Source organism: Rissa tridactyla, chromosome 17, assembly GCF_028500815.1.
Source record: "Rissa tridactyla isolate bRisTri1 chromosome 17, bRisTri1.patW.cur.20221130, whole genome shotgun sequence".
Lineage (NCBI taxonomy): Eukaryota > Metazoa > Chordata > Aves > Charadriiformes > Laridae > Rissa > Rissa tridactyla.
Genome location: NC_071482.1, coordinates 7,172,447 through 7,182,479, shown reverse-complemented (window position 1 = coordinate 7,182,479; position 10,033 = coordinate 7,172,447).

Sequence of the window (10,033 nt, the reverse complement as noted above, 5' to 3'; positions counted from 1 at the left end):
CGCTGGTGTTTTTATTCGGCATCTGCCGGCTCATGTCAATCACCGAGGTGATATCAAACACATGGCCGAGCTCTTCCCCCGCGCTCTGGATGGATGGGCTGGGTATCAGGGTTCAGCTACTGCTTTTTTCCCTGCAGGAACGCAGGGAGCTGCCCCGGCTGGATGAGGGGCACCCGTAATGGTGGGAATGGCCAGCCCCAGGAGATAACGTCAGTCTGGAAAACGTCTCCACTAAACATGGAAGACACGGGGCAAAACAGCAGATGCAAAGGCCACGGGAGTCGGGGAGAGTCGTGCAAGTGGGCTCAAATCCCTTAAATCCAGCTGGGCAGAAGGTCACCTCCGAGAGGGGCTGGAAAGTCCCACTCCTCGGTGGGGGAACGAAGCCTGGTTTCCCCGGGCACACAGCAGCAGCGGAAAGTCCACGATTCTTTCATTGGTGAGCCCAAAAGACACCCCACGCCCATCAAAATCGACACCACGTCTCAGCCAAGAGCGTGGGGCAGGCAGGGGAGGGCTGCCAAGGTGGGTCAGGCACCCGACTCCAGCACTGGCGCCAAAAAAAAAAAAAAAAAAAAAAAAAAAAATAATTAAAAACAAAACCGGATTTGAAAACGCGGTAATCGGTTAAAAAGCCATTGTTTCCTCATTTTGCTTTAAGAGAGCAACTCTGAGCCGGCAGCTGGTCGTTTTGCAATTGCGTTGACGACGAGTTTCCAACCTCGTGCCCATTCCCGCTGACGTGCGTGGAGTTCTATCACCTGGAAATCTGCTCCAAAAACATGTGTCGAGCAGCATTGTTTGCCGGCGTGTTTTATTTTTTTGATCCTCCATTTACAGCTCCTCTGCTGCAAAGCTACCGCCGCAAGCCGTAAAAGCGTCTTTAAAAAAAAAAAAAAAAAAGCCTTTGTAAGTGGAAGGGGAAGGAGATTTGAATCACCCAGCGCTGGAAAACTTCTCTCGTCTGTTTGTTCCTGGGCTTGACATCTCCAAAAAAAAAAAAAAAGAAAAAGGAATAACCAACCACTTTTTCCAAAGCCAGAGAGGGTCTGAAAAGGTTAATCCCGGCACAACTTTACCATCAGCCCTTCTGGAAGCCGTGTCCCCATCGGGAAGCGTTATCTTCGGTGGGGTTCATTATCTACGGTTGGGTTGGGGTGCCCCTGGACGCTCTGCTGTGGGGCAGGGAGAGGATTAGCCCCTGTGCTCTGTTTGCACCATAACTCCTTTTAATGGGGGGAGATAACGATCGTGTGATAATTGCCTCGGAGCAGGGAGAAGATAAATTTTCATGGTTTCTCTGCCATCGCTTGTACAGCTCCAGCCTTGCGCCGACGCCGCTTGGGGAAAACCTCCCTTTTTCCCTGAAAATCATTAAAAAGATTGACGGAAAACCGTCGCCGGGCGTTGTTCTCATACGGCGCCTTCAAGGGGCAGCCCGTGACTTCTCCCAACGAGGATTTTGGGGTATTTTCTTCCCATCTCAGTTTTAGGGAGGCATGGGGTGGCGTGCGGTGATGGCTTCAGCGAATGGTGGCATCTCCACTGGCTTCGGCCCGGAGACCCTGAGCATTTCGGATGAAACATGGTGGTGTTTCAAAGCCGGAGCTCGGGCTAGAAGGGTGATTTAAAACCCAAGCTCTGCAGGTTTTAAAGTTCTTATTTTCTTTCTATAAAGTGTCCTTAGAGCCTCTTACTTCTCGGTATCAAAAATCTGCTTTTCTCTTTCCTGGTAATTCAGATTTATAGCTCTTTAGTTGAGCCAACCCTTCCAGCATCCCAAGCAGGCTGGCTGCCATCATTAAGGACACGCTTACAGAAACTCAGGCAAAAGAGGAAAAAAAAGGTAGACATTATTTTCCTCTTGTTTAAAAACCCCCTTTCCCCTCTCTGCCACCTTGGCCCTTTTCATCTGTTCCTTTTCCTTTCGCAGAGCGGCGGGTTGCCAGCGTGGTTCAACCTTTTCCTTTTCCAATTGAGCTTTTTCATTTCGAAGAAAAATTTTCAGTCTTAAAAAAAAAAAAAAGAAATCAAAAAACCCCAAAACATTTCCAGGGAAATGGCACAGCAAAAAACATAAATCACTGTCTTAAGTGAAAAATAGCTGGAAAAAACAAAGTTATAGGCACTTACTGACCCACTTCTGTACAATGGTGATACGCAACCACCCTCTTAGGGTCTATTTTTTTGAGGTTGGTTTGTTTTCTCTTCCCCAAGCTGCCTTCCTTCCCCCCAAGGACCTTTTTAATGGTGTGAGCACCACGAAACGCCCGTGGAAGCGGCGTCCCCTCCCGTGGTCCCCCGGAGCTTCTCCCCCTCCCCTTCTCAATGCCATAACCTGAACTTCCCAAGAGCAAACCACAGCAACCATCAAAGCCTGGGGCAGTCGCGGTTGGTGCACAGAAGCCTGGGGGCTGGTTTCAAGGGTTTCGGGAGGCGAAATCCCCCCCAGCGAATCTCCAGTTTGAAGCGGAGAGGTTAATGCGGCCATTTATAGGTGGGAGAAGAGATTAGACATGTTGAAAGGGGAGAGGAGGAGGAACCCAACGTTGCTTTTGATCCCTCTCCGCCGTTCCTCCAAAAGCCACCATGTGCCCAGCACCTGATAAACGCTATTTATAAACCTGGAGGAGGAGAAGGGTGGCCATAAATCTTCTTGCTTTCCTTTTCTCTATGGATCGAGAGGAAAATTAAAACCATGCGCTTGATTTCCCAGGGATGCCCCATCCTCCTGCCCAAGGACAGAGGTGGCCCTGGGGACCTTCCCGTCCAGACCCGGTGATAACTGAGTAAGTCAGGAGGTGAAATCCACATACTGGTTAGGGTGATGTTTCCCCCAGGTGAGGCATTGCCCTGTAAAACTAGCGGGGAAGAAATTTTACTGGTGTTTTGGTGGGGTTTCACGTGAAAAAACAAGGCTCCAGGGCCATAAATTTCGCTGCTGAACCTCCATCTCCACCTCCTTTGTGGACCGTATTCCCCCGAGCCATTACCAAAGCCATTTTATTGGAAAGCAGAAAGCTGATCGCTTTGGGTAGGAAGCCAAACCCTTGATTTTACTAGGAAGGAACCACGGAGTTTCCACTAGGCTCATGCAAGCTGCAGTGGAGATTCTCTGGTGTCTAATAAGGGGTTAAGCTCGTGCTGCAGCCCAGCAACTTCTACGCTCGTGATAAATTTGGTTGACGGACCCAAAATTCGGGGTGAAAAGGTGGACGCCAAGCAGGCAGCACGCTCCTACGACACCAGGCCCAGCGATGCACGGCACCGTGCTGGAGCAACGATGCCCCCCACTAACGCGGATCTGATGGGGAAAGCTGCTGTCTTTGGGAGCAACGGGTCAAAGGCCAGTGCCACCGACTGTGACCCACACAGATGACCTCGTGCGGGGGCGAGGAGCACATCCAGACCCCAAAACTCATTGCTGGGGCGTTGGAAGAGGCGACATGGGGAGATGGGGAGGGTGCGGTGCTCCCTCCTCCGTCCCCGCCAGGGTGAAAGGGGAGATGTGCTGGGCAGAGCCAGTGACCCAAAAGGCCACGGGAGAAGTAGGACCAGATGTTAAACAGAAGCCCGCAGTGTTGCTGTGGCCAGCGGGAGCCTGCCCCGGAGGAAATGACCCCGCGTAAGATGCATTGTCACCGAAATTTCTTAACGTGAGATGGCGGCTAACGGATTCGGACGAGCTGCCCAGGGGCGGCAGCTGCTAAAAATACCAGGAGGCAGAAAAAACTGGCTCCTCCTGGCCCTGCAAAAATGGTGCCAGTGGGAATTCACCGCGCTCTTTGCAATGGAAATAGGACCAAACATCCAGTTTGGTGGGTTTTTTCCCCCATTCCTCCATCCTTTCCATTGGGGGTGTTCAGTTCCATGCCCTGGACCTAAAATGCAGAGGCTGGGGACTCCTTCTGCCAAAAAAAAAAAAAAACACCCCAGAGAAGTGTTTTTTGATATCATCATTAAGATGGGGAAACTGAGGCACGGAGCAGGGATGGATATTACCCTCCCTTTTTATATCCTGGGGTTGAGACAAGGCATTTTGCGCCAGCTTCCATGCAATCCGGGCCAAAATAAAAGCTGATGCCCAGCTCCACATGGACACGTGCGATGCCCCCCCTACCCGGAGCAATGCCACCCTCCGCTGTGCTGCCCAAATCCATTTGCATCCCCTTTCTCTCTGCCAGAGGAAAAATAAATAAATCAAACAAACCGAGGCGCCAAAATCCCTCCTAAAAGCCCAAGTTCTCACGGTCGGCAGCAACCGGCCGGCAGCGAGGAGCCTCCCCGCAGTGCTTTCCTTGGAAAAACTTGGGGTTTTTTTTAATTCGTGTAGGATAATCGGAGCAAAAAAAAAAAAAAAAAAGGGCTTATTTCAAAGGCGCGAGTCCCACCGGGAAGAACCCGACGTGGTTGCAGACAGAGCCTGCCGGAACCACGTTTTTGGGATGTAGTTGGGCATAAAATGGGGAAAAGCAGCAAAAGGAAAAAGGAAAAAAAGGCAAAATATCCTCCAGCGCCATCCAAGGGTTTCTTAAGCCTCCCGGACGGGGCTGCGCACGCAGGAAAAGGGCAATAATTCAGTGAATAGGAGCGGGATTTCAAGCATTGGGAAAAGCAGCGTCTGAAGTTTCCAGAAACGTCCCACCAGCACCTGCGTAATATTTTTTCTTGCTGCCTTCCCCCTAATTGCATCCATCTGGGACGGAGTATCTCTTTCAACGCCGCAGTGCGTGGGCAGGAACCATCGGGTTTTTTTGCCCCATTTTTTTCTCACAGATCGCAGATAAACATGACCTCTTCCCTCGGAGAGGCGCTTAGATGCTACGATGCCGCGAGCACGCGGTATTCCTCTTCGGGTGCTTGCAACGGCGCCTTTAAGAAAGAACGCTTCACAAAATTAATTATTTTCGTTCTCTTTTCTTCGTGGTTTTGGGAAAGGGGGGGGAAGATGCTGAAGAGAAAACGGAGAGAGCAACCTCAGCTTTCCTTTTTTTTCCCCCGGAGCATCACCGGGGGATACAGGCACTTGCTGCCAAGTCCTGCGCCTGGCCGCGTGCCTCAGTTTCCCTGCTTGTCTTAGGGAGACGCTAAAACTCCATGCTTAGGTGAGATTTGCCGAAAAAATAAAAAAAATATGTTTAAAGTAATGTTTCCATGTGCTGGTATGATGTTCTCTCCGTCAGACCAGTGTCAAACCAGCAGGAATTTAAAGAGAAAGAGAAACCGGTCCCATCACACATCGAAACCTCTGCTAAAGGGATAACTCCTACGAGACAAGGGACTTGGGGGGGGGGGACACGGGTTGGGATGTTTGGAGTTCAGCATCCCCCCAGGGAACAGCATGAGGCTGCAGCAGGGGCTGGGATTGTCATCACATTTTTTAACGTCTCTCTAAAACATCCAAGTTTTCTTCTGGTGGGAAAAAGGCCGCAGCGAGGCAGGACGGTTGTCCGGGGTGGGGCGGGGGGGGGGGTTTGGGGTGGGTTTTTTTTTCCTGATTGCAATTTTCTTTGTACGGATGTCAAGCCCTGATGCTCCAAAACACCCCAGTGACGGGGATGCTTACGGACACCCACCGGAAAACAATCTTTTTGGGTTTTGACGCCATCTGATAAAGTCGTGGAGAGATTTACCTCCCCATCAGGAGCCTCTATCAATGGCTTCCTAAACACGAGGGAGAGGAGATCATTTAGCGGCCATTTCGGTGAAACCTCGTTAGGTGTTTCGAGATTCCATCTCTCCTAAGTGCTCATAGGGTCCCTGCCACTGCAATTAGTCTCACGGCGATCTTTTTGCTGAGCTCATCCCACATCACACAGCTGGAGAAGGGGGAAAGATCCAAACATGAGACGCCCAGGGATGGAGAGAAGGGTTGGGAGCAAGGATTGAGACCCAGCCCTTCGGGAGACATTTCTGTTTCTCGTGGCGAAAAGTTTGGGATGAGATGTTCCAACGCCAAGTGGTGGCAGCTGAAGCCCCAGCGGGACTCACGGAGGTCTCGTAGGATGCTGCGGCTCTGATGCCGCCTCGGCACCCACGTGCCATGAAACCACTCGCCAACTGGATCAGAGGAGGCTTTTCTCTGCCCCAAGGTCCTACCTGCTCCCCCCAGCCTTGTGCAGGGAGCGGGAAGAGCTGGTCAGGGAGGGAGAGGAGGGAGGAAGAGGAGGGAGGTTCAGGGCCAGCAGACCGCCGAGGTTTCTGCTCTCGTTGTTTCTATTTTTACTCCCTTTATGTTTTTCCAATTTCGAAATTCCACTTGGGGGGGGGGGGGGGAAGAAAAAAAAAAAAAAAGAAAAAAAAAAAAAGAAAAGAAATAAAGCCCTGCCTGGAATTTCTTTCATGCCCCGTTCTCAGCCTGCGTGCGTATTTCCCAGCGCGTCGTCAAGGGTTGCATTGACTCAGCGGGGACAAGAGCCAGCTCTGGTTTCTATTACCAGTGATTAATGCCAGGGAACATGTTTAGACTCCCAGGGCTTACACGCTGCTCAGGGACTCGGGGAATTTTTGGTACCAGCTCTGGTAAAACCCTTCATTCCTAGGGGGCAGCCGGGTTCACGTTACCGGCCGGCGTTTTGAAGTCGGCTCCCCGGGAGGGTGGGAGCGGGACGGCGGGGCAGGGCACCCCGAGTCCCGGCGGCTGCCGGGGCACCCCGCGCTTTCCCTGCTCTCTACGGAGGATTTTGTCATGCTCAGGTCCCGGTTTCTTCCATGGGAAACCCAGTGGTGCCATACGGGGAGGAATGGGAGTGAGCGGCGGGAAGAGGTTTGCAATGGCAATCGCGAAACCAAGCAGATCAACGCAATATTCCTCCTTCCCTCTCTGCCAATAAAGTCCTGGGGACATCCAGAAATAACCTCCAGGGCCAGCATCTTCTTCACCCCCAGCCATTTTCAGCTAACTTCCATCCCTTCCCTACCGAAAGGATCACTAAATCCACTTCCGCTTTATTCCTTATAGTTTTATTTGCTTTACTTAGTTCAAGTTGCAAAGACTGGAGCTGGTTGGTCCCAAATCCTAAATGGATTAGGAGGAATCAGGAAAGCTGGGAAGATCTTCAGGGCCATGGGATCAAAGGAATGCTGGCCGGCCCAGGCACACCAAGCTCGGGGTTAGGAGCCCCCGTGCTCCTGTGCTTGGGCTTCAGAGGTGAAGCCGCTTCTGCCCTGGGAGGGTTAAACCCCACGTTCCCCTCTCCCGAAGGGATAATGACAATCCCAGGTAAAGCTTTCCCCACGCTGGGTTAATTGGATTAGCCCCAGGAGGAAATGCCCAGGCTCCCCAAACTTCTTCTCCAACAGATGTTCAAATAACACCGCATTAAAAAAATAAAGTTTCGTCTTCCAGGTAGCTTTAGCTGTCAGCGAAGCAGAGGTGAAGTTTATCCTTTCGCTCTTGACGGTATAAATCCTTTCCCGGGCTTCGGGCCAAGGCAGCTGCTGTTGAGGGGCCGATAGAAGCTCGGAGAGTTAATTCCTGCTGCCCTCACACCAGCCAGCCTGGACCTACAGGGGGAAAAACCCCAAACGCCTTGAAATCCCATGGGATTGACTGCTTTCCAGCTCCTGGAAACAAGACTTCTCCCTGCCTGCAAGAAAAAAACAAGGCGGCCTCGGAGGTGCGTGAATTATTTGGGGGTACATGGGTGGCATTGCCACGCAAGACCTCAGCAGGTTGGTTAGGTCACCTCTCTCCACCCAGGCCGGTGGAGGTATCCATCCCTCTCAGTTGCCTCCAAAGCCTCAAACGGCCACTAAAAATTCTAGCACTGACCTTCGGCAGCCGTTGCGGTGAGTTGAAAACCCCTTTAGAAACCCCATCGACTGTGATTTTTTTCTGAATGTTTTCCATTTTCACCTCCATTCCCGGCTCCTTCCAAAAGGATGCCCTCAGGCCTGGGCTGTCTTCGGAGAGAAGAGATTTCCGCCGCCCAAAATATCGGCACGGGGTTGCTTGCAGACCTGGGAGAGGTTCCAGCGACCAAACCGTACCTGACTTAGTGCCACAGGCAACTTTTATCTCCTTTACCTGTTTATCCCTATGCCTACTGGTGATGGGTAACTTCTTTCTCACCTCAATCTTATCAATGTTGCATTATCAGCTTCATCTCAGAAGACGCAGCTCTTTATACCTCCCCATGGTCACCTATTTCTAAGCTTTTGAAGTCATCTTATTGGAGGGTTACAGCAAGGTCAGGGCTTGGTTTTGCAGGTGGAAAGGGCTACGAGATGTGGAAAAGATGGAAGAAAGAGCCCCTGTGCCGTGCTGGGAAAGCTGCTTGGGTTACAGACTCCAGTACCTTGAGCCTTCGGGAGAGAATGATGCTGGGATTTTGGGGGAGAGATGGTCAAAACGGGTTTTGATTGAATTTCCTTCCTCTTCACCCCAGAAAATTGTTATTTTTCAGCTACAAGTTAAACTCTACCCAATTTACTCCCACACAGAGTATTTCTGTGTAAGTCTGTGTTAATCCCTTCCCTGCTTTTGTACCGTCAATCCAAGGATTTCTACGGAAAGCAGACATCTTTAGAAAAAACCTACCAATTTATCAGAAATCCCATTCTTCACCTAGAAAACTGTCTTGAGGGATTGTTGCCTTTTCCAGGAATGCAAATTACGTCCTTTTCAGGCTTTCCTTTCATTCAGCAGTTCAAGCCACCAAGAAGCTGGCAGAGCCGTGGGGCTGCAGGGTAGACACGTCCTGCTCCTCTGAGCATCCGGCATGGAAGAGGAGAGCAAGCTGGGGTTGCGTTGGCCCGTTCAACTCTGCTTGAGGTTACGGTCCCTTGCGTTCCTCCTCCATTCCTGGAAAGCGGATGGATATTGTCTTCTCCATCCTGCCTTTCAAGCCAGACTTCTTGCTTCCCAGCCCGTCCCACGCTCTCCTGCGTGGAGTCTGAGCAACCAACTCAACCCCAGTTTTGCTCTGCTGGTGATGGAGATGAAGAGCCAACATTGCCTCCTCCCAACCGTGCTCCTAAATAATAACACACACACACACACAAACGCGTACTTCCCGCTGACTTCGGCGAGACCTCTTGTCTGCTTCCCCCCCGTGTCCTTCATGGGGAGAGAGAAAGTGGTGGGAAAGTTATTTCCCAGGGCACCCAGCCGGCTGCAGCAGCGTCTTCAGGCTTGGAACAATGCTTGGAAGGGAAGATGGGGAAAAAATAGACTGGGATGACGGTGTAGGGACTTATCCAAGTAGCAGCAGTGCATAGTTTGTGGTGGAAATGTCCTAGAGTTATTTCCTACAGAAGTCTGGTTTAGGTTAGGCTGCCCCACTAGCAGGCTGAGATCTTCACAGCTCCCAGTTCCTTTGCTGGACTTTCATTCATTAACCACCAGCATTTCTGCTACAGGCTTGACTTTTCCCAAAGGAGAACTGTTGGCCTCCTGCCTGGTTGGTTTTCTAAGGGATGTTCCCAAAAACATGTTTGCTGGTGGCTGGGAATTCATCCGTAGGAGGACACCATGGGACTCCTCACCTGGACGTGCAGGACCGGAGTCCCCCAAGATCGCATCTTTGCTCTTACCGTCCACCACGTCCCTGTGCTGGGGCTTCAAGAACGAGTCAGGGACTGTGCCAGAGATTCTGGTGGCTGCAGTTGGGTGAGTTGAAGCTCATGGAGAGGGTTTGTCCAGCAGAAATGGGGACACGCACGGCTTGGACCTCACTGCTGCCAGAGTGCGACAAGAAAAGCAAATGGGCAACCGAGTTTGGGACTTCTCCAGTGACTCTCAGTGTCTTGGGCAGGGAAACAGGGAAGGTAAGACCTGAGTTCCCATTTGTCAGCACTTTTAATATCTGCGAGGACATGAAGCTTATCTACTAGGTGTTTTTTGAACAGATCAGCCCTTGCTGGTTTCATCACTCATCACCGCCTTCACCACTCATAAGACGTGCACACGGGAAGGCACCAGCGTTCTTTCCCATTGCACCTTCATTCATGTCACTAAGTTTGGACCCCCCTCTCCGTAGCTCCATCAGCTCCTGCTCATAACACCGTGCTGTAAATTTTGGGACCCCAC